Consider the following 25,077-nt stretch of genomic DNA (forward strand, 5'->3'; position numbering starts at 1 on the left):
CTCCCTCTGCTGCTCCTCATGCCTTGCACCCAAGCAGGGTGGGCTTTCCTCTGCCACTGGAGAGACCTGTGTCACCCACGGGCAGGGCAGCAGAGGTGGTACCTGAGCAAAATGCTGCAGCCAGAACATTTTGCAGGAGAAAATGCAGATAAGGGAGGTGATAGCATCTGGTAAATTATCCTTCTGTTATTGTCATTTTATTGTTGTTTAACGGTTGGCGTATAAAACTCCAACAAGCTTCTTCAAGGTTGCAATGAAACCTTCTGAGAATCAAATCAAGGGCTGCTCTGAAACTGCTGCGTGGGAGGGGGAGAGTGGAGAGCCCCCAGCTTTTGACTTCTTAAAAACATCTTCTGAGTCACCTTCTCGGGGAACCTCTCTGATGATGATGTGGGAGCTGAGGGAGATGTTGTCTCCACAGGGTCCCTATACCGGAGAGGCCAGATACCTCTCAGCAGCCCCCAAATGGCTTTTATTCTGGGCTTAGAATAGAGGTTTCTTAAAAAAATCCTGCTATGTGGAGAAGATTTTAGGGATGAGCAAGCCTGATGTGATCATGTCCAGAGTTATTATTAACTTCAGAGCTGTTAGAATTGCTCGACTCTGGTGATGCACCAAGGGTGTGGGACCAGATGGCCTGGGAGCAGAGCCAGCGCTGGTTGCCAGTATCCGTCCTCACCTGGAGGCTGGTGCACATGGGGAACAGGGGCAGGGAAGGTCACCTCTCTGTGCTGGCTGTTGGAGACACATGGTTTTCCCTGGTGTCTTGTTTTGGGCAGGGGGAATTATTTAGTCTTTGGCAGTCCTGCTTCTCTCCCAGCCATGGTCACCTCTCCAGGCTTTAAAGGTGCTCCGTGGTATCATCTCCTTGGGCTGCTGTAAGGAGGCATGTGTCAAACAGCTATTTCTTCAAGAGGAACCTGTCCACCCCTCTTTGTCACCCAGGGCTGTCCCATCCATCTACTCTCTAAGGGTCTTTTTCAAGGTACCATCAGGGTCCTGCTCAAAGCAGCCATCTCCATCATCTCTGTTGAGGAAGCATCTCCCTCCCCTTCAGCACTGACCCATACCAGCCCTTGACCGCTCTCCAGAGCAACCCATCCACAGCTTGCCAGGGGCACCACTATCCCCAGGGCTGGAAGGAGCCTCTCATCCCTGAGGACCCCAGGACGTGGTCCCTGGAGGCAGCTCCCTGCAGAGAGCCGATGGGTTGTTTGTGACTGGCAGGAGCGGTGGTCCAGACGCAGTGATTTTTGTTTTCTGGTCTGAAGCCTGCAAAAGATTAGGAGGAAACAGATGGCTCCCAATTGTCAGTGCCAGCTTACTTCCTGCTCTCCAGATAAATCATTAAATTAAGGCTTAAATCAAACTTCATACAAGTTAGGAGGCTCACTTATAATTATTTCAAAATCTAGACAGACTTAAAGGCCTGGGTTAAGGCTGTGCTTACTGTAAAGGATGGAAGCTGCGCTCTCTTTCCTGTAAGGATGAGCAGCAAAGGGTTGAAGTGCTGGAGATGGGACTAGCAACCTCCTCAGCCTCTGACACCCAAGGTTTTGAGGGAACAGCAAGAGGTCATGGACTTTGCCCATGTTTTATGTGGTAGTAGAGACCTGTGGAGCTATCTGTGATGGGGCTACTGAGGACCATGCAGCTCACCGTGGGACAGGCCAACACAAGCAGGAGACTCTGGAGACCCACAGGGAGCAAGAGCTTGGTGGCAGCCAGGGAGCAGTTCAGGGCTGATCGGAGACGTGATATTTTTAACTGAAGCTGACTTCAGTCATATGCAGCTCAATTAAGGTAAACAAAAATAAATAAGCTAACCATCAGCTGAGGCTGCTTAAAAGGGAATGATGCCTCTGGAGCACCCGTGAGCATCCCCCACCACAGCAGCATGTGTTTGCAGCTGGTCTGAGGATGTGCAAGTACATAAACCCATGTGTTTGGGAAAGACCTGTGTCACTCACGTCACTTGTGTCACTTGTGTCCCTGTGCCAAGGCAGGGGCATTTTACCGAGCCATTTCCACATTTCCAGGGTGCATGAAAGACCTTCTCTGGCTTGACTTCTGGTGCATTTACACTTCAGAAAAACCCAGGGGACATAAGCACATGCTGAAAGCATTTTCCCACATGCTGTGGAACTACTTGAAACTTCAGCCTTTGCTGGGTCAGACCTTCAGGTCCTGGCCTGTATATATTTGTAGATGTACACAGCATTTGGAGTTATTTAGTTGTCAGTCATGAAAAATCAGTTTTTCCCTTCCAGGCAGCAAGTAGTAGCATCTCCCTGAAAAACACCAACCCCAAAAAAGTCTCCAGGAGTCGAGATTTTTGGGTTTTGTCCTGGAAAAACCAGCATGCCTGTAACTCTGATCAAGCGATGTCTGAAACATCTCCATTTTTCAACACATCCATGCAGGGAAAATGCCCTTGGTTCCCCCCAAAACCACTGAGGAGCTGCTATCTTTTCCTGAAATTTATTTGGGGTGCCAGCATTTAACCTCTGCAGGAACTTTCTTGGCTTGTTTCCACTATGATCAAAGCACAAAACCTCCAGAAACATGGAAAGAGGAGAAATAGCTAGAGAACATTGAGACTCATGCAGGACAAAGACCCATCCTTGAGGTATTAAGGCAGCCAATTCCTCCCAAACCAAGGTGATGTTTTTTAAGAACTGGGGGGCAAAAACCTTGTCCAGAGTCACACTGGGAATCTGGCCCAGCCTCTTATCAAATGTCAAAGTCTTATGTGCTGATAAAGCACAGAGGACACCAAGCACAGCAAGTTATTGGAAATAAACACTACCCTTTCCCTACTTTAAGTTTTGCAGCTTGTGGTTAAATGTCAGTTGGGGGGTTTTGCAAATGGAGAAGTTTTATTTTGGAGGAAAAAGTGGTTTACTTGAGTATGGCATGAAATTTTAACCTCCCTTGTTACATGCTTGGCTATGTCTGTTATCCAACAGCCTTCAAAAAAGCTATAGATGCTGTGACTTGCGCACTACGGCCCCCTTCTCCTTCCAGCCATGCGTGATTAGCCACCTCCCCTCCCATGTATTTTACTCTCTGTAATGCTCATTAATAAACCTTCCTTTAATTCCAGATGCTTCACAGGTGAGGGGAGATGCAAGGGGCAGAGAAGTGGAGCCAGAGCCTCCTGCATGGCTGAGGTCAGCACGGTGACTCAAGGGGAGATGCATCCCAGGGCTGATTTTCCTGTCCCCCTGGTTGGGTTTAGGGAATAGCTAAATGCCATATGAATCCGTAACGCTGCACAGGATGGGAAGGAGAAAAGTTGCGGGACACCACCCCCAAGAGAGCTTTTCCATGGGATGTGGCACCATGGGCAAAAGCCACCCAACCCTGATGCTGAGGTGTCACCTCACCTACCCATGACATGATGGCAGCAGGGGGAGCTTGTATGCCACCACCTGAGAGCTTCGACCCCATGGCATCCCTTAGAGCAGGGAGGGGAAAATTTGGACTCTGTGCCCAGAGAGACGTCCTAGCTCTCTCTCCAGCAGTGAAAGGACATGGTGCTGCATTTCCCTGGCTCAGGGGACTACGCGCTGCCGATGCCAGTCCTGCCTCTGCACAACCTTGCTGAGGCTGGAGCAGGTATCTTGCTCTCTGCGTGGATTTGGAATCCCCCACCCAGGGATGCAGGGACTCATTGCAGCTCAGCGTGGTTCTCTGGGTCTGGCCAAGTGACTCACAGTGATTCTAGTGCTGCAACAAGGCTTCATGGCAATGGTGGCTGCTGCAAGGCTGCAGGGAGGACGAGAGCTGCAGGTACCAGACTGGCCTTGTTCTGACCTACCAGAGATTGAACGTAGGGAAGGACAAGGACAGGGTGTTCCTGCGATGGATGCTGACTCCTCGATCTTTGCTTGTGCTTTGCTTTGAGTAACTACAGTTGGTTTTGGTCTCCATGGGGAGCTGGGGGTGGGAATCCTTTTGATCCAGAGTGACTGTCTGTGCTCATCCTTGGGCTTTGAGATGCGGCTTTGAACTGGGTAAATAAAGGGGATCATCACCCAGATCAGATCCAGCCATGGGGCTCGGAAACCAGGAGTCAGGGTGTTTGGTGGACCTTAGGATCTCCTTGAAAGTACGGCTTGCTCTTAACCAGAGGGGCTTGTGCCACGGTGCAAGTGGAGCTGCTGGGAAGTTTGCTCTGTGATGGTCCCAATTTGAGGGCTCAGCTGAGTGACCTGGGGCTGAGGGGATCAGGGCTGGATTTGGAGTGCAATTGCAGGTAGGCAGTTCCCAGGAGGCTGGGAGGAGAAATGAAAGCATCTATCGAGGCACTTGGGATGAAAAAGAAATTGGCAACACTGGATGTGGAAAAAATGGAGAAGATAGTAGCGCTCACCTGAGGGAGAGGGTCTGGGACACGGGCATTGCCTGCAGAGAGGGAAGGGAGATGGGCTCATGTCCTAAAGACCATGTCTCCTTCAGGGGCTGGCACCCTGGCACAGAACAGAGGCTTGCCCTGGCTATAACGAATTGCTCCGCAGCCCCGTGCCAGCCCTTGAGCCCCCATTTCCATTCCCTCCAGCCATCACTAATCTTAGCTCAGGCTGAGCTGAAAAAAAAAAAAAAGGTTTGATGGAAGCTACTCTAAAATCTCATGAATAACCCATACAGGGACCATATTAACCTCTCAGCATGAATAATAACTATTGCTAATTGAACCTTTCTTTAGAGCAAATGGCTCCCAACACACCACACGCCCTGCCTCCTTTGAGGTGGTGTCTGAGCCTCTCAGAGCCATGGTGAGCCAGCCAGGCATCCTTTGATGCAGGTGGGAGGGAGAGATGTTGCAAGCCCCATGAAGCAATCTGTTATCAGTGGTCATGGTACCTCTGAGGAGAGAGACTAATTGAGCGTTACAATGAGGTAGTCATCCCTGATAACCTCAACCCACGTTGACTTCCCCCCTAATTAATTCAGTGGTGGAAGAAATGTTGTGCAGGAGATCATAGAATCATAGAAACATAGAATACCAGGTTGGAAGGGACCTCAGTGATCATCTGGTCCAACCTTTCTCGACAAAAGCACGATCTAGACAAGATGGCCCAGCACACCCTGTCCAGCTGGATCTTAAAAGTGTCCAACGCTGGGGAGTCCATCACTTCCCTGGGGAGTTTATTCCAATGGCTGACTGTGCTCATGGTGAAAAATTGTCCTCTTGTGTCCAGTTGGAATCTCCCCAGAAGTAATTTGTACCCATTACCCCTTGTCTTTTCCATGTCACTCCTTGTAAAAAGGGAGTTTCCATCTTCTTCGCAGTCACCCTTTAAATACTGCAACATGGTGACAAGGTGTCCCTAACCTTTCTTTTCTCAAGGATGAACGAACCCAGTTCTTAGCCTTTCCTCACATGACAGGTTTTCCAGTCCTTTGATTATCTTTGTGGCCCTTCTCCAGATCCTCTCCAGCCTGCCCACATCTTTCTTGTACAGCAGGGACCAAAACTGAACACAATGTTCCAGGTGTGGCCTGACAAGCGCTGAGTAGAGTGGGACAATGACTTCTTTATCTCTGCAGGTGATGCCCTTGATGATGAAGGCCAGCATCCTGCTGGCCTTCCTTGCTGCAGCAGCAGTGCACTGCTCACTCATATTGAGCTGGTTGCCCACCAGGACCTCCACGCCCCTTTCCACAGAGCTCTTCCCCAGCCAAGTAGATCCCAGCCTGTGTTGCACTCCTGGATTATGTTTTCCCAGGTGCAGGACCTTACATCTGTCTTTGTTGAGCTTCATAAGGTTCTTGTTAGCCCAGTCTTCCAGCCATCCGGGTCTTACTGCAGGGTGGTTCTCCCTTCCAAGTGTCCAGTTTCCCACTCCGGTATCATTGGCAATCTTCATCTGGGTACACTTGATCCCATCATAGAATGACAGAACAGTTTGGGTTGGAAGGGACCTTCAAGACCATCTAGTTCCACGCCCCTGCCAGGGGCAGGGCCCCCTCCCCCCAGCCCAGGCTGCTCCCAGCCCCGTCCAGCCTGGCCTTGAGCCCTGCCAGGGATGGGGCACCCACAGCTACCCTGGACAATCTCTACCAATATCATCCAGATTACTTATGGAGTTACTAAACAGCATTGGGTCCAGTATCGATCCCTGGGGGACTCCACTTGTGACAGGTTGCCAGTCTGAAAAGGAGCTATTTACCACCACCCTCTGTGTGCAGCTTGCCAGCCAGTTCCTCACCCACTGCACAGACCACTAGTGTAGACCATAACACATCGGCTTCTCTAGGAGGAGGCTGTGGGAAACTGTATCTAAACCCTTGGAGAAATGCAGGTAGACAATGTCCACCGCCCACCCCACATCTACCGAGCAGGTTGCTTTGTCATAGAGGTCAAGATCTCCATCCCACATCTCCTCCAGCCGTGGGCTGTGCCTCCCCAGGGTGTGTTAGGCATGGTGAGAATGAGAAGGACATGAGCTGCCATGCACCAAGGAACCCAGGGATGAAACCAGGTGAATGGGTGACAAAAAGGGACACTGGACCCACAACCTGCTCTAGGTGGCCCTGCTTGAGCAGGGTTGTTGGACAAAGTGACCTCCAGCAGTCCCTGCCAACTTCAACCAATGTGTAATTTGGATGCTGGGATCACCAAGTGGTGCTCCAGCTCCTGATGATCACTTGTCCCAGGAATGGAATGTCTCTGAAGGGCTTTTAAGCACACAGTGTCCCTCTGAGACAGGAAAGTTCTTCACCCAGACCCAGTTCGCATATGTTATAGCAGGAGTATGTATGTATTATAACAGAGTACCCTGGCTATAAGACAGACCCAGCTCCCCTTGCAGAGGGCAAGTTACAAAGAGGGGTGGCCTTGCTCTGAGCTGGGCTGTGCTGGGACTGATGTGGTGATGGCTCTGCAAGCTGGCACCGTGTGCTCTGCTCCTCCCCCTGCTTCAAGAGGGGGCTGATTTGCCCGATGCAGTTGGGTTTCCTGGGGGTTTATTACCCCGGTGCACCCTTGTGTCATTTCTGAGCTCTCACAGACCCACAGAGGAGTGGGGCAGGCTGATCGTGGATGTGTATGGAGGTGATGCTCCTATGCATCACCAGGCTTGAGGGAGGTCCCAGCAAGTGCTCAAGTGACAGCAGAAGTGTCCCTGGGAGGTGGCTGCCGTCCTCCCCACCTCTCTCTGCATTGAGGTGCAACACTGCAGGCGTGAAAGCCTTGCTGAGATGGCTGCATTAATGATCCTTGGCATTTTCTTTCTGCTGGAGGCTGTGGAGAGTGTGTTAAAAGCAAGTTTTCATTTATCATTGTGAGGAGGAAGAGGGGAGCCAGGAAAGTTCCAGTGATAGCAACAACAGAGCTGAGGCACCACTAGCTGCAGGTGTTTAGGAGGATGCTGGTTGGCAGTTTAGCCTAATATATCCATGTAGCAATTAGCCATACTGTTGTATCAGGATCTTTCCATTTGAGACGTTCCCTTTCCATACCCCAAAGTTTCCCTTTTTCCTCTCCCCTCCATTTGTTAGGGTTTTCTTTCTCTCCCTTGTGTTGACCCCTAGGCCTTTTCTGCAAACCGAGGGAGGTCAAGATGGTCCCTTAAAAGGAACTTTGCCTAAAACAGTGAGTTTCCAATGCCAATAGCCAATAAAGGTCACAGCAAATCCATGTAATACAGTGCTATGAAACATTTGCATTTGATCCTTGTATGGAAACTGCAAGAAAGTGATAAGTAAATGTAAGAAGAAAGAAAAGATGCTCTGAATTAATAGAAAAGATTATTGCAAAGAGGCCTGACAGGGAGTTAGCCTACTAGGAGGTGAAATCTGGGCATCCACTGGTGGGATTCTCTGCTTGAACTTGGGTTCAGAGCTGCAGGAAAGCTAAACCTTCCTTCCTCCTTGTCTCTGTTATAACCATCTTAATCCCTATAGGGCAACCAGATATTACTGTACATCCCATCAGCATCTAAGCAAGGTGAAAATTACCCCTACTATGTGATCAAGCTGGTTCTCTGACTTTCTCTCTCTCGCAATGTTGCCCAGTAACTTCTTTTCCTATTAAATTAATGAAAAGCAATTTGACTGCATTGTATCTCTTGTGGGCACATCTATGGGAAGGAAAAGGGTCTCACTGAGGCTTGGAATGGCAGACATGATGTTGCAGGCATGGAGGTGTCCCATTTTATCCCCAGCCTGTTTCCCATGCTGATCCGCAGATGCTCCACTGCAGGGAAAAAATGGAAATATATCTGTGCATTGCCCAAGAGAGGTGGTACTACCCCACGCACAGGTACTGAATCCCTGGACAATTTCCTAGCAGTCTAGAAAAGTATTGATTGTGCCAAACTTGCTTCATCTCAGAGTGAAAAATTTGGTCCTGCCATGCAGTAAATTCAGCAAAGCATTCACAATTAATGCGCCGTTCCTGGCCATGCCTTTTGGATAGGCTGCCACGGGCTGATTGATAACAGGAATTTTGCTAACTGCTTTAAGAAGCAAATGAAGGAACAAGTTAAAATATCTGTGCTTTGGGCACTGAAAAACAGCCTCACTGAGTAAGCTTTAAGATTGCATTAGTCTAGTTGGGCCTTTCAGCTGCCCCCATAGGATCTCCCTCTTCATCCATCCCTTGTCAGCCCCACCAAAAGCGAATGACATCCATGGGCAGGCTTAGGGCTCCACTCTTGCTCACACAGGAGGTTTCTAAATTCAAGCTCAGCTTATGTATGCCTACACTGGCAGGCAGACAAAAGGTCCAAGATCAACCTGAGGTCTGAATTCACCCACTAGTGCTCCTGCACCTTGCAGACCTATGCTTAGTAGTTGTCTCAGCTGAAGCTGAGGAGCTCCAGGAGCAGATAAGACTTCTCACCAGCACTGGCTCAACCAGAACTGAGGGTTTTGCTCATGTAGTCTGGATAGACAGGGCAGGGCAGGGCAGATACCCCAGACATGCCTCCTCCTGAGCCCGGTGTAGATGCTTTGAGGTTGGTTGCCACCAGGCTCCTGGGCAGCATGTGGAAAAGGACCACAGGAGCCACAGCACAAACTGAGAGGGACACGGTGAAGGGTGAAGGGGAGCCTGACGTCCACATGCATGGCTGCAGGTGCATTTGCCAGTGTAGGAAAGATCAGATCAGTGAAAAAACCAACAATGTCATGATGAAAGGGACTCAAACACTATTGCTTTTTTTTAGCAGATGGATATGAAAGCTGGAGGTGCACCAGACCTTACAGCAGCAGCTAAGTGCCTTGGAAAACAAACGTCTTAAGGAAAGATTGCCTGTTAAATGGAATAACAAACAACAGTATCAATATTCACTAAAGAGCTTGCGATCCCTTCTTCCTTGTCATCCAGGAAAGGAAGTCAGGCAGAACATCTGGTATAAAGAAGAAGGGAAATGCAGAGGCTTAAGAAAGAAGATCCCTTCAGAAAATGCCTCTGGGAGAGGGAAGATGAAGAGGACTTCACACAGAGCAGGCCTGCAAAAGGCTGGGCAGGAATAGAGATGCCTTGTTTGCATCTGAATGGGCTGCGTGGGAAGGGTTCAGGCACTGAGGATTTTGCCAGCTCAAATTCATAAGACCCAGCTCACAAACCCTCCATTCAGGTGGCTGCTGGAATATTTCCCATCAAAGTTTATTATCAGCTGAGCCTCATTGCCTCTGCTTGCACTCACACCTTCCTATCGAAGAGAGTGTGGTAAAAATTAAACAGTGTTGAGTTGCCGTGTTGTCCTGGTTTTGGCTGGGACAGAGTTAATTTCCTTCTCAGCAGCTGGTGCCGCGCTGCGGTTTGGGTTTGGTGGGAGCGATGCTGGCGGCCACCCGTGGGTTCGGCTGTGGCTGGGTGATGCTTGTGCTGAGTCAGGGACTTTTCAGTTTCTCTGGGGAGGGGACACGGCCAGGGCAGCTGACCCCAACTAGCCCAAGAGCTATGGAATACCACGGGAAGCGTCGCTCGGTATATACACGTGGGAGGATTGGCTGGGGCTTGGGGACCGTTGCTCGGGGGCTGGCAGGGCATCCATCAGTCAGCGGGTGGTGAGCAGCTGTGCTGTGCACCACTTGCTTTCCTTCCTCCCTTTCCTTTGGATTTCATTCCTCCCCCCTTTCCCTCTTTTTCATTATATCTGTTATTGTTATTATTGTTCTTTCATTTTTATTTTCTTTTCAACTCTTAAATTGTTCTTACCTCAGTCCTCAAGTTTTACATTCCTTTCCAATTCTCCTCCCCATTCCACTGTGGGGGAAGCGAGAGAACAACTGAGTGGTGCTTAGTCGCCAGCCGGGGTTAAACCACGACAACTGTGAAGTCCCTGGAAGAGGAAAGGAATTTCAGGCTGACCGAGGCAATGGCTGATCCACTGCTCGGCCAGCTGGGCTCCATAAACACTGAAGACCGAGTGCCCCGTAGAGTGCGTGCACCACCAACGTAAACGCTTCTGAGCAGCACCCGAGAAGAGCTTAGCTCAGTGTGTTTATATATTCTGAAGACTTTGCTGCTTTTCTCTTTTCATTTTGAGAACAGCCACATTCAGCTGATGGCAATGCTAACAGGAGAAGTTGTGTAACCCCGGCACAGTTAGATGTCTCTGCAGGAAAAGCAGGCAAAGGTTGTTTAAAGAACAAAGGAGCGCTGAAAATCCTAATAGCATTGCAGAGTATGCACAGAAGAGCCCATTGAAAAATCAAGTGCCATTAAGGTATGAATAAGCAACTGAGGAGGAGAAAAAGAAAAAAAAAAAGCCTCCGTATTATAAAGAGGGATAAGGAAGAAGGGAGCAATTCACTGCAGGGAATGAAAGTGCTGCATCAGTCTGATGGCTCCATCAACAGCCAGAGAGACGGATCTGTACGTATCTGGGAAACGTGCCACCATCCCAATTGACGTCTTCTCAGTACTCTCCCAGTCACAACTCCCTCTCCTGAGTTGTGGGGGCGACTGGGTACAAAATGACTAGGTGCAAAACACCTCCCTGGGTATTCTGGTGTGAACAGATCCCCCTGCAGAAAGGATCTCCTAGCAAGGGTGAGAGGTGGTATGTTGGCTCATTTACGGCTGGTTTCCTAGTTGACTTAGAACTCCATTTTTCTGTTCCTGTGGACTTCTCCTAAAACCCCAGCCAAGACCGCCTGGGACATCAGGGATGGAGGGCTCCCAGGAGATGCTTGGCTGTGTAGGATTTTCTTCTCAGACACTAGGCTCTGCTCAGTATTTTTCTAACATGACATGTTCAGTCACATCACACCCTGCCTTCTAAGAGACGCAGAAGACAGCCCATCTGGTTTCCTCCTGTAGATGCAGCTGATCAGATCATCCCCACGTCTCCATGGCTGATGACCACGTCTTTCCATTTCCCCATCATATTTCATTGCACACCGTCACATCCAACCTGAGATGCAGAAAAGCTCCAAGGCAGACATTATGTGGTGGTGTTTATGTGGTGCACTGTTTTCCCAGTCCTGGCTGGCCTCTGAGATCTATGGATAAGGAGATTTTAACAGCAGACAGTTGCAAAATAATAAAGATGATCCAGATGGGCTGGTTTCCATCACCCTGGCCAGCACTCCCATGAGTCTGTGGGAAGTACAAGGCTCCTTTGGTTTGTTCCCAACGTCCTCCAGCTTCCCTGGCTCTCAGTTTGCACTCCTGTCCAGCACATGTCATGGTACCCAGCTGTACTAGGTGTGTCTCATGGGAGCAGAGCAGCCAAATAAGCACCTTTCAGTGCTGGTCCAGGAGAGACTGAGAGCAGAGCCTGTGGAACAGAAGGCAAGAGCAGGAGCAATAAGGCCATCTCGTAGCTGGGATCAGACAACCAACCCCTTTTGATTTCATCCAAGGGGTCCATGAGACCCCTTGCACCAGCCAACAGCCTCAAAGCAAAGAGGTTTATGCCATGAATGAGGATGCCAATCTGCAGGTTAGAGTGCTGCCTTGGCAAAAAAACCCACCCTTTAACACCCCTTTAACCTTTGGATTCACGCACGAGCAGGCATAAAGACACTGTAGCTTTAGTCCTGACTCCTCCGTTACCTTGGAGCAACACCATTGGCAAGTCACACTGACCCAAGAGTTCAGTCACTGAGCTATAGGGGTACGACTTGAAACAAATATTCAGATACTTACTTTAAGGGAGGGTCACTGCAGGTAGAGCACTGCCTGGACACTCTGGAGGGATGACTCGGTTTCCATCTCTGTCGGTGGGGCACAGTGTGATCTGTGATCAGAACCGTGCAATCTTTCTGGACTCAGTTCCCAAATTGTAAACTGGGGATAATTCTGCTCTTTTATTTCTAGACTGTCTTATGTAGAATGGAAGCTCTTTGGGGTTGGTATCATAACAAAGCCTGGCTCACCGTGTTCCCTCATAGCATGAGCAGTGAAGGAGGAGGGCAGGGCGGACACAGCTGCATTCAAGTGATACCTGAGCATCACCTTCACACGAAGGTTCCTGTATAAACGTCCAGCACTGTGAATTTCATGGCACTCAGTTCAACTCGGTTGCAGTCCATCTCTTTCTGTCTTTTCCTGAATTATTCCAGTCCATCCCACCCCTGCTTTGTGCTGGCCATTTTCCCAGTGATTGCTGCTCTTTAAAAGGAGTCTGTTGGACTCTGAAAACAGGTGATGATGGTAAGGAGAGCATTTGTGTCGTGATTGAGACATGATGCTGATGGGCATCAGGGAGGAGTGCCAGAAGTGCCAGTAGGTGATGGATGGCTGCGATGCAAGGGGCACAACTGGAAGTGCCTCCTCCCCCAGAGCCTGGGTTACACAAGGGAGAGATAACAAAGGGGAAGAAAAAGCAGATAAGTGGATCGAAAGGATTTACAGCTCCTGCATAAGAAGGGGGGGGGGAAACTCTGGGGTCTTAGGGAAAAGGCAGAGGTGATTGCATTTGGCTTTGCAGCTAGTGTTGTGGGAAGGTGACCCAGATGCCAGGCATTGCAGAGTTAAACAACTTCCCTTTCTTGCTGGCTTCTGACATGGAAACATGATTTATTGGGGGAAAACCGCATTTTTACAGCCTGAACGTAATGGTATGACATTCTGGACCTTCAGTATTTCCCTGGCAAAGTGCTGGGTAAATGCCATTGCTGGTAAAGTCTAATGACCTCTCTGGAAACTGAAGGGCAGCTGTACAGCCTTCACTTGGAGGAGGGTTTTAAGAGTCTCATCCAAGCAGCAAAGGATCAAATTCAGGCCGCTACATATTGAACAGCAAATGTCCCATGTCCCAGGCAATACCCCAGTGCTACCAGCTGAATCCTGCCATCCCCTGAAGACTGTGGCTGGCGAACAGCAGGAGAGGAGCGTGGTCTCAGTCTGTTGCTGTACAGGCAATGCGCATCAAGAAACAGCTGGGAAGAATATTTTATCGTTAAAAAAAAAAAGGAATAAAATTGATAAATGCCTAGCATGCATGTAGAGAGATACGGAGCATGCCCCAGGTGCAAGGGAAGTTATTTGTAAGCATTCATGACTTGTTAAATGAATTTCGCTACATTATCTGTCAGGAGCTGACTGCAGCTTCGTCATCTTTGCCCATGACATGGGAATATTGCCAAATTATTTCTTGCTCCATGGATGGCTCCCGAGCTGTCAGCACTTTCCTCGCAACCGACCGCAAGCACAAAGCTGGAAGATGTTTTCGGCAAAGCCTGGTCCCTCCCTGGCTAATGGACAGGAAGCAGGCACGACAGGGACCGGCACACGGCAGAGGGGATTACTGGTTATGGACCTGGGGGAAGAATACAGCAGTTTTTTCAGTACAGGTTTCTTCCTGAGACAGATGCCTTAGGGACCATGTAGGGATATTGTGGAGGATGCAAAGATTTAACTGCTTCACAGCACAACAAAGTGAGAAAAGGTTTGAAGGCATCTTTGGGTTTTCTTTATACCTTCAGGAGTTTAGATGGTGGGAATGAGAGTATCTGGGTGGGGGATTCCGAAGGCAGGTTAATTAGCATTGATAATATACAGCTGTGGGCTGGTTTCAGGGGCAGTGGATTGGCCGATGTAGATAAGGTGCAGCTGTGGCTGGTTCTGTTAAGGAGTTGGGCAGCTAGTGAAGAGGGAGCAGCCAAGGAAGAGAGAGGAGGAGGAAACCAAGAAGTGGGAGTGGGTCCTGGATGAGGAGAGACAAGAACAAGGCAGCAGAGGGACTGGCCTGAAGCATATGTTGGTATGTGGTGGTAAAAGACCTTGTTGCAGCTGGCTAGTTTGGAGAGTGCTGTGACAGATTCCCTCCTAGGGACACTCCACGGCACTGTGGCTCAGGTATATATCCCAGAGTATCCTCCTCTCTGAGGGTGGCCGTAGAAAAAGAATTCCACGGTTCAGGGGCACCACGAAGCCAGTCTGCCTGTTTCAATTGCTTGAAAATTCCTGTCTGTCCAGCCCCCATATAAGTTGTTGCAGGACTTCATCCTCTCCTCCTAGGTCATCATTTCTGCTTGGAGCTCCTCACCCTGTAGTGGAAGCATCCAGAGATGGTGCACAGCACTGCTGACTGTATCCCTCACCACAAGCTGCTTATTTGGGAAGGAACAAGCTACATCCACCAAGACAGAGCTTGCACCTCTTCCTGGGAATCTTGCAGCTCTTGTCCACTTGGTTCTGCTCTTCTTGAGCCCACAGCATCATTAATCACACCCTGACCAGCTGCTGGAGGGTTTGTTTTAAATCTTCCCCAGACGGCTCTGCAGAGAGCTCATTAAACATGAGTGCTTGCCTTCCTGAGAGGGAATTAAATAGGAGTTAACACGTCTTAATGAGGAACTTAAATGCTGGGTAATAGAAATAACAGCTGAAACACTGTAGATTTCAATGCACGGATGGGACACAGGGGACTCGTCATGAAGCACTCAGCCACCTTACCTCTTGCTGGCAGGTGCCCCTGACAGTGGAAACTGTCCCAGAAATGGGGATAATGTGCTGTGCTCTGCCCCTACAGAGCTGCACCATGGTGGCCCTTCTGGGAAAGAAATGTCCCCAGGATCCCACACCCAAAGGCAAATTACTGCACAGTGGGATGTGACAGGCAGCCAGACAGAGGAGTTAAGCATGTTTGCAATATGCTGCTAATGAAAAAATGGGGAGGGAGGAGGATGGGCAAAGGGAAAGATGAGGCATGTGGCCAGGGACTGGAAATGCCAGCTGGATAAATCAAAGGACACACCGAGATTATAGGGGGAAGCAATGAATGGCCACAGAAGCAGCATTGTCCCCTTGGAGGGCAATTAACACTTGATATACTTTGATGTTATTTGGCTTCTATATTTAATCTGAAGTCAACAAATCTTAGCAAGGAAGATGCTGGGCTTCGGGGGAGCTGCTGGTGCAGCTCAGACAGCTAAAGGGGCAGCCAGAGCTATGTCCCCCCGAAGAACGTCTGTACCTTGGTCATGAGGTCAGCCTCAAATGGCGACTCTCTGATAGCAGATTGGCCCAGCTAATCAGTTAATTGGGTTTGCATGTTGTAAAAAGGGTCCCTTGAAGTTAAAATCCACTCCAGGGAGGGCTTTTCCACAAGCCCCCTCCCTCCTGATGGGATGCCAGGGAATTAAGCTTGGGTCTGGGTCTGATCAGCCCTTCCTTTGAATTTGCAGAAGCAGCACAGTCATGTGAGACTGCTGTTGCTCTTGGTTCATCAGAAAGGTGACATAAAAAAAGCAATGAAATGAAGCTTTAAAATGGTAATGTCTTATTTTTCTGATGTCTATATATCTGGGGGCTGATAAATATTCGCATTCCCCTTGATAAAAGCCAGTGCTTTAGAACTGTAATAGGAAGTTGGTCTGCTTTTCGGTTGAGTACAGATCTCGATAAATTCTAATCAGCTGCTCAGGAATAGACATGGGGGAGTGGGGAATTGATAGATAAAGTATCAGCTATTAAAAGAAACACCGTACAGCTTCTCTGGGCTGGATAAATCAAGGAGCCTTTTATATTCACGTTTACGTGTAACCGAGGAAGGCGAATTGATGAGGACTTGAGTTGTACTCTCGTGTCGGATTAAACTTTGATTTATGGTCTGGAAGATTACATTTAAATGTACCTGCTGTGGAAAATTCTTGTCTCCATTTTTAGCCATGCTTCTTTCCTACCAGCTAGGTGGTTAGTCAAGAAAATAAAAAAAAATCCAACAACTTTTCTAGCAGAGTTGAAGAGCCAAACACGTATTTCAGCTGGACACGCAGGGGCTAAACTCTGCTCTCCGTTACGTCCATGTGACTTTGCAAAGATCATTTTGGAAGCAACATGTGCTCAGACCAGAAAAGCTTAAAGCAGCCTCTGGCCACTTTTCTCCTCTGAGCCAAAGCTGGTGTGTTTGGTGCTGCCACCCGTCCTTGACTCTTGGGGTCTGATGCATTCAGATTCACTCGGTGGAGGGAAATCTTGGTGATGATGGAAACATGCAGAGCTATCTGCAGTTTTACTTTCTCAAGTTGACCAGGTCTATTTATCTCAGTCAGGCTTCGTACTGGTGCCACCAGCAGTGCTGGGGACAGCCTGGGGTGCTCTGCACTGCGTCACTGTAGTGCTCCAAGGATGCTCTTCAGCATCGAGCCTGACCTCAATGTGGTGTGGGTGCACGTGATGCCTCTTGCTGCTTTATTTAGCTGGGAACTCAAAATCATGAAAAGAGGCTGCTGGAAGAGCTCCTTCTTGTGAGGAAGGGAGCTGGCAGCACTTAAGGGATTTGAGTGAATAATTTCTTGGTGCCTCTCACTCAGGGGCTTTGCAAGGCTCCATATCCTCAGGCTTTGACTTTTGGTGGGCAGAGAGGTAGGGAGTGGCTGGGGAGATTAACAGCAAGGTTCAGGAAGTCCAAGTGCCAGTTGCGGGAGTGACCAGAAAGAGCTTTCCAGAGAGAAAATGAAGGAAGAAATGTTACTTGGACGATAAACCAAGGACTCAGCTAGGCAGGGTGACCGTGGTGTTGGTCACCGGCTCTGGTGTATGGGAGGGCCAGGACTGAGTGCTGACCTTGCTCCCTTGGGACTGGCTGCAGTGATGAGCTGGAGCTGGGAATCGTCCCCCTTCCCTGGTGCAAGGTGCCTGTGGTGGGCTGACCCAGGCTGGATGCCACCAAGAAGCTCCATCGCTGCCTTCCTCAGCTGGGCAGGGGAGAGAAAATATAAGGAAAGGCTCGTGGGTCGAGATAAGAGCAGGGAGAGATCACTCACCGATTACTATCATGGGCAAAACAGACTCGACTTGGGGAAGTCAATTTATTACCAACTGAATCAGAGCAGGATAATGAGAAATAAACCCAAATCTTCAAAACACCTCCCCCCACCCCTCCCTTCTTCCCGGGCTCAACTTCACTCCCAACTTCTCTGCCTCCTCCCCGCCAGCGGCGCAGGGGGACGGGGAACGGGGGCTGCGCTCAGTCCATCACACGCTGTCTCTGCCGCTCCTTCCTCCGCAGGGGAAGGGTCCTCACACTCTTCCTCTCTCCAGCGGGGTCCCTCCACGCACTGCCCCAGCGTGGGTCCCTCTGGTGTAGAATCCTCCCCGGGCTGCGGGTGGGGGTCTGCTCCCCCGGGGGCTCCAGCAGGGGCTGGGGGCACAGCCTGCCTGGCCGGGGGCTCCAGCACGGGCTGGGGGCACAGCCTGCCTGGCCGGGGGCTCCATGGGCTGGGGGCACAGCCTGCCTGGCCGGGGGCTCCAGCACGGGCTGGGGGCACAGCCTGCCTGGCCGGGGGCTCCATGGGCTGGGGGCACAGCCTGCCTGGCCGGGGGCTCCATGGGCTGGGGGCACAGCCTGCCTGGCCGGGGGCTCCAGCACGGGCTGGGGGCACAGCCTGCCTGGCCGGGGGCTCCATGGGCTGGGGGCACAGCCTGCCTGGCCGGGGGCTCCATGGGCTGGGGGCACAGCCTGCCTGGCCGGGGGCTCCATGGGCTGGGGGCACAGCCTGCCTGGCCGGGGGCTCCAGCACGGGCTGCCGGGAATCTCTGCTCCGGCGCCTGGAGCCCCCCCTGCCCCTCCTGCCCTGGGGGGGCTGCAGGGCTCTGCCTCTCACACAGTCTCACCCCTCTCTCCAGCTCAGTCGCTGTTCCCCTGGGTTCCCCCTCTCCGAAATCCTTTATCCCAGCGGCGCTGCCACCGGCGCTGCTGGGCCTGGCTTTGGCCAGCGGCGGGTCCGGCTGGGAGCCGGTGGCACTGGCTCCACTGGGCAGGGGGGCAGCTGCCGGCACCTTCTCACAGAAGCCACCCGCTGCCAAAGCCTGGCCACGCAAACCCAATACAGTATCAGTTCCCAAAATGTTCATTGCAGTTGCCAGCCAGAGGATGTCTGGGAGGGAGTTGTGTGAGAAATTAAAATATTTTGCCGATGGTCATTTCAGATGCAGTTGTATGTGACTATTGATGCACTGGCCCTGGCTGCGGGGTTCTGTCCTGTGGAGAAAGGTCAGGATTTGGGGTGGCTGCTTGTAACCACTGAAAATAATGCAAATACAGACCTAACACTATAGATCTGTTCTTGGTTTTGTTTCTCATTTTCTTCCAAGGTTTAATTTAAGACCCCTACCTGCCTTCAGAGAGGGATGGCAGTGAAGCTGCTGGGCTCTTGGGGAAGCCTGGCATCTTGATGTGACCTTGGGCACTCCTGGGGACATTGGAAAATAAATTTTGGAGGTAAATGTTTCCCCAAAGGCACAGACAGGAGTTGGCAGTGTATCCTGCCACCATCAGCCTGGCCTGAAAACAGCAAAGGAATAATTCTTACTGACTTCTAATTTGCGGCTTTTGTGTCTCATGTGCTCAGGCTTTCCTCTGAAAGCAGGAGGGCTAGAAAGAATAATAGTTTTGGCATGGTGACTGCTGTTCTCACATAATCCCCCAACTCCCAGAGCTGCTGCTTTAAGCCAAGTTTTTGTAATGCAGCTTGTGACAGTCCAGGCATGTGGCCTCATGCTGCTGCATGGTGATGGGTCAGGTTGGTCCAGGAGGCACATGCAGCGTAGTGGATTGATGTCCCTTTGGGCTGGTCTCTCACATCTTCCAAACCATGTGCCACAGACACTCCCAGATTGCACCTGTCCTCTCCTTGGCTTTTGTCCCTGTCTTGTCCCTGAGCCAGATTTGTTGTGTGACATGGAGCAGTCTGTGAAATACATTTGCCTGGACCTGGCTGCCCAGATGATGCTTCCCTGAGCTTTCCATTCCCAGCTTCAGTAAGACCAGAGCTGCTGCCTTTCTCTTGCTCTGCTGCAGACCGCTAGCCCAGATAAAAAACTTGTTTGCAATTACCAGACAGAAGAAAGAGGAGAAAGTTGCACATCATTGATCAGATGAAGGAAAGACAAGAAAAAATGAGGTAGATTGGATACCGTGTGGGACAGGGTCTATGTCGTTCTCCTGAAATGCTGGTGGAAGACCTTGTCCGCTCAGAGCCAGAGGCACACCACCGAGCAAACATCAGCTCTGGGAGGATCACCGATGAGACTGGGCAGCAGCACAAATCCAATACTTACCCCTTTGGGAAAACCACATTCACTGGGATTGGCAAAAGCACAGATAAACTACATGGAGCAGCGTGGAGGGCAGCATCTAGGCTTTGCATGAGCATCTCCTTCCATCATCTCTTGTCCCTGATTCTGGACCTGTATTTTGGACCTGGTGGCAAGCACGTCTGGACCCAGCAGAGTGCATCAGCCCTGGCCCCAGGGTGAGCTTTTTAGAGGAATTTTGCCTGAGATAAAACCTGGCTCCCCTGCCAAAATTGGTCCTTTTCACCCTGCAGGAAATCTGAATACTGCACCTGAACTGCCTACAGCAAGTAAAGGGTGGAAGTGTGATGGGGAGAAGATGTTTAGCCCAGTTGAACTGGGCCGGTTGGGTAGCAGTGTGGCTTTTCTATCCCTTTTCCCTCTGGCATGAGGGGACCATGACCTTAATTCATAGAATGGAGCAAATAAATGCACATAACTCTGCCTACAGGTAGCTTGACCATTCACGGTGAACAGGTAATTACAAACACGTGTTTTGCTGAGCCTGGTTGATAGTGGCTGAAAGCCCAGACAGCCCTGCTCAACTGGAATGAGTAAACCCTGTTTCATTCCATCACCTCTCTGGCGTCTAACTCTGCCAAGGCTCATATCCGTTCCCAGAAACAATGTGGGACAGCTGGGGAATGGAAGAGGATAGGGTCACCACCACCCTCTGTCTACCTGGTGCTTTGCACACCCTAGTGAGCGCAGCATCATTTCCAACCTTAGCCTCAGCAAGGTATCATGCAGCAGCATGGTCTGTCTTCTCCAGGCTGAATTTTCCTGGTTATCCATCTCACCGGTTTGCTTTGCATGGGCTAGCAAAAGCAGGTGCTGGATGAGGCTGGTTTTCCTTCCCTGATCTTGTCCTGGGGCTCCCACCCCTGACCTGGGGATACTGTTGTCAAAGAAAGAGGTCTGTGAAGCATCCCACTCACATGTGGACCTTGGAAACACCTCTGTGTAGCTCCTGCTGCTGAACAATCCTGGCATGTTTCTGAGGCAGCATGAGGGGAAACTCTTCAGAAGCTATTTGGAGTTATTGATAAGCCAGGTGGGAAATCCTCATCTGATGGAGTGCCAGCAGCCTCTGCAGAGTGGTTTGGTGGAGCTCGACGTGCATGTGCTGCACAAGCACTTGCTGGATCCCTCATTTCCCAGGACAGATCAAACTGTTCTGCTTTGCTCAGTCCAGCCCACATAGTGGTGGTGGTGGGATCCTGGCAGGTCACTGGTGTGTTTGCAACTGCAAACAAGGTGGAGAGCTAACATGTGTTCAGCATAGGGGATGAGGCAGGAAGCAGCGAGGGAGAAGCACCAAGGAGCGAGGAAGGCAGCCATGTAGGTGCATCGTCTCTGGAGGATTCAAGAGGCAGAGAAAAGTGATGTGCATTTTAGACCAGCAATAAATCCCCATCCTGTGTTGTGTTTACCAGCAGGGAGGGTGCCTAAAGCATTCAGCTTCCCCAAACTTGGGTGTTTAAGTTTGCTCCTCAGTAAAGACTGACAGTGACAGCAGCAGTGTCCATGCAGAGGAGAGCCCAGCCAGCTCCTGGCCTGCCCAGAGCTGGGCCTGTGCCATCCCCACTGCCTGCAGATGCTCAGGCCCCTGGATAAAGCCAGCACATGCCTTTGCACAGCCTAACTCCACCCTGAGCTCGGGCAGGGGGACAGGGCAAACCTCACCCACCTCGTGCCTGTGATGGGAACCACCATCAAAGCCTCCTGTGTAAGCAGTGCCCAGCTCTCGCCCATCCCCTCAAGCCTCTTCTGCAAGGGAAACTGGTCCGAGATGGGTCAGATCGGCCTTGGCAGGGGTATTACACCCATGGCACCAGCCTTGCTTAGAAATTAAGAGCATAGTGACCCTGGGGGGAAAGCTGCTTGGCTGACTGCTGGTCAGCTCTCATTTCCACCTCTCACAGTGTGCAAATAGCTATTTGCAAAGGGAACTGGCTCAAAGCGAGACATTAACCATTCGCTTCCCCCCCCCCCCCCTTTTCCTTCCAATGCCTGTAACTGATCCTTCAAGGTACCTGCTGCATGCAAAATGTGTTTTCTTGCCCGTTTCCAGGTCAAGCCTTGCTGCAATATGAAAAGGTTTTGTCTTTGTTCAGGTCCTCTGAGGAGGAAGGAAGACAAGAAGAGACCAACATCTCCTCTTTGAACCATGACTTTTAAGTCACTGCATGTGTCAGGGCAGGAGAGGAGTCCTGAATGCTTGACCAAAGCTCACCTGGTCATCTCTGAAGGGATGACCCTGCTCCTGGATTCAAATAGTCTTTTGACAGTGAAAGAGCAAACACCGCTGTTGCTCCCTGGCCCCTGTAATACAGCAAGGCACTTTGTCCCAGACAGTTTCTAGGGCCACGTGAGATGGAGGTAGACTGGAGCAGCTTGGGGCTGGGGATGGTACAGAGCACACGTCAGTTCACCCCAGTGTTGGTGGCTGTGCAAAATGGAAAGCATATTACCTAAAAAGAAAGCTGCTCAGTTGCCTGCAACCCCCCCTGCCCAGAACATCCTGAGGTGCTCTACAGCCCCATCCAGCACCAGCGAGAGGAAAAATCTCACAAATTTGTCAGGAGAAGATGAAAACCAGAAGGCACTTTCCACCAAGCTCACATGCATTTGGTTTGCTCTTCCCTCTGAGCGCCTTCTCCAAGAGAAACCTGCAATGGTCCCCTTTGATGGCTGGAGCTGCAGAGACCTGCAGACACTCAGATGCCATCTCCAGCCTGGGTTACTGGGCACCACCATCTTCTGTGAACAGGGACCCCGATGGAAACATCACAGAATCACTGAATAATTGAGGGCAAGGAAGGTCTGGCTGGTTGTTCAGGACCTTGTGCTTCCCCGGTCTGAGCATTTCCAGGGATGGAGAGTCCACAGGCTCAGACTGCTTGGACTCCCACTGCTCCTGCTCTGCCAGCACAGCTGTCTCTTTCCTGTCCCAAGAACATGCTTTCCTGGGAGCATCTGGGAGATGCACCTCCCTTTTTATTTAAGAAAAACAAAGGCATCATTTGTTTTGGTTAAATTTGAATTGTTGCAGACCTGCAGGCTGGAAGTAGAGCTATCAGCAGACAGCCCTACTGCTGAGGGGCACAGGAGAGCTCAGTGCCAGTGGCAGAGCTGAGAGCAAAACCCTAACTCCATCGTTCCTTGTGTCTTTTTAACCATGAGAACATTTTTCCTTAAAAAATGTTTGAAAGCATCAGATGAACTATTTGATCCATCAGTAAGCAGGGTAGAAAGGGGGGTCCCTGTGTCTCCAAATCTGTGGACACAGCAGAGGGATGCGTTGGGGTCCTGCTTTGTCTTTAGCACATTTGTATCATTTGGAGCCTGTTTTCTGGGGACATCGCTCTCCTCCTCTTTTCCTCTTTCAGAAAGCAGAGCAGAGAGTACAATCTACCTTGTAAATACCTTCCAAATTCAGCTTAAAAAAAAAAAAAAAAGGGATAGTGTCCATCCTGAGAATGCTCCAGGCTCTGAATATTCACTTAAAAGCCTGGCAAAGGAGGAGAGTTCAACTTTCAGCCTCATTAACTAACGAAGCTCCCCACAGCTCTGCTGTCGCTCGCCAGCCACCACTGCCCAAGAGGGGCAGGTCCTCGCCGAGGCGTCGGAGAGGGCTATTTTTGAGCTGTGCTCCTTGTGCATGTTAATGAAGCTCAGCAGGGGATGTGAGCTATTTATTCTCTCTTTGGTGGAAATGCAGCCAGCCTGTGGACTGGATGCACTTGGGCGGATGAATGCTGGGAGCACATTGGAGAGGTGAATGGATGCACCAGAGCTCATTTCTCTCCCCTGCCCCGTGGGGAGAAAGCCAGCACTGCTCCATCTACCAACACTCCACCATGAGTCTACCCTACCCTTGGTGAACTGTCCTCCAGGTGGGAAGGTCTCAAGGGTCACCCTTCTGGAGAAGCCGAAGAGGTGCATGTAGACATCATGACCTATGTCCACCAACAGCCTTGGAGACGCTTGGCAGCTCAGCATGCAACGCCCCTTGGCCATGGTGCCCCCAGAGATGTTTCTGATGGGAAGCATCCCATCCATCCCTGTGGAGTTTTGTGATGTGCTGAAATGTTTTCGCTTTTAGCACAGAACGAGAAGTGAGGTTTTTTATTGCAGGCTGAGGTGACCCAAACTGAGTCACTTCTGTTTGCTGAATCACACTCCTTTGTTTTTAAGTCAGTTTGACATTCATCATCAGCAACATTTGCTGTGAGGATGTCAGAGGAGATGAGGAACTTGGCGCTCCTCTTTACCTCCTCTTGTAGACCAGGATGGGGACCTGGCTGGTCTGCAGTGAGCTCTGTGTGATGATGTGGTGCACTCTAAAAAATAGAGAAAAGCCCAGAAAAGTTATGAAGCACCTGAGCTTCTACTCCTGTGACTTGCTGGAGCAATCAGAACAGTTTCATTCAGGACCAAATAAGCAAAACTCAGACTTTCTGATATTGCTTAATATTTCATCCTTGTCCTTCTGCTCCATGGGGAGTTTCTGTATTTTGACATTTTCATTAGGTAGGAAGGTGGGTTGGAATGAAGGTCGGAATTTCCCAAGGGACAGAAATTCTCATTTTCTCTCAGGCCAGCCCAAATAATAAATCTGCAACCAATTAAACCTCCCACTTATCCCTATTCCATGAACCATGGCCTCTTGGAAGTTCATGGCCTCAGCTGAGGTGAAGCCCCTCTATTCCTTTCACTCCAATGGCAGAAGCTGTTGACCCTAGGAGACACCATTTTCCTGTCTTTTGGTGATTTCATTCCAGGCGTTCACCTGGTCTGCTTGTACTAGCTGTAGTTTCTAGCCCATGGCTGCTCTGGTTTGTCTTTACAAGGCTGCCAGCAAGCACTCTGGATTATTCACACATATTTTGATTGCAAACATCAATTAGTTTGGTCACAGCCAGGCCCTTGTAATCATTATTCTTGCAAGGACCAGAAGCTTTTAGCCTGCTTTGTTTGTTTTTTAAATGTCAGAATCAATGGAGTTTGCAAACATGGAGAGGGAAAGCGATACACATGGCCCGTCCTGATGTCAAAGTCAGGAACTAGAAGTAAATTTAGAGACTTACAGGTTCAGAAAAAGGGTTGTGGGTGAGAAGAGGACAAGAGAGAGGAGAAATGGTGGTAGTATCTGACAGAGACATGGAGAAAATTTCCTATAGCAGAATACAGTGCAGATAATTGCTAGGCCCACCAGTAAATCCCCTGGCACTTTGAGAACGATCCTTACGATCTTTGCACTTAACGAGGGATTTTCCTCTTAACAAGTTCTCAGCAAGTTCACACTCGGCAGGTACCAGTGCTCTGCCCCTGGGCAATGGCGAGGTGCAACGTGTCAAAAATGCCCCAGAGCATCAGATGACTGAGCTGGAACACAGAAGCATATATGCTGATGGCAAATATAGAGGCATAGTGCTGAGTCCCCCAGTGCTTGAGGTGTCAGCAACTGGGATGGAGGTTAGGGCAGAGCAGGGAGAGCTATTGATAAAAAAAAGAGGCATGAACAAATGGAGAAATACTACTTGAAAAATGGGGCTGTAAGGTGCTATTGATGAGCCCCT

The sequence above is a fragment of the Falco punctatus genome (genome assembly GCF_963210335.1).
Source record: "Falco punctatus genome assembly, chromosome: 2".
Classification (NCBI taxonomy): domain Eukaryota; kingdom Metazoa; phylum Chordata; class Aves; order Falconiformes; family Falconidae; genus Falco; species Falco punctatus.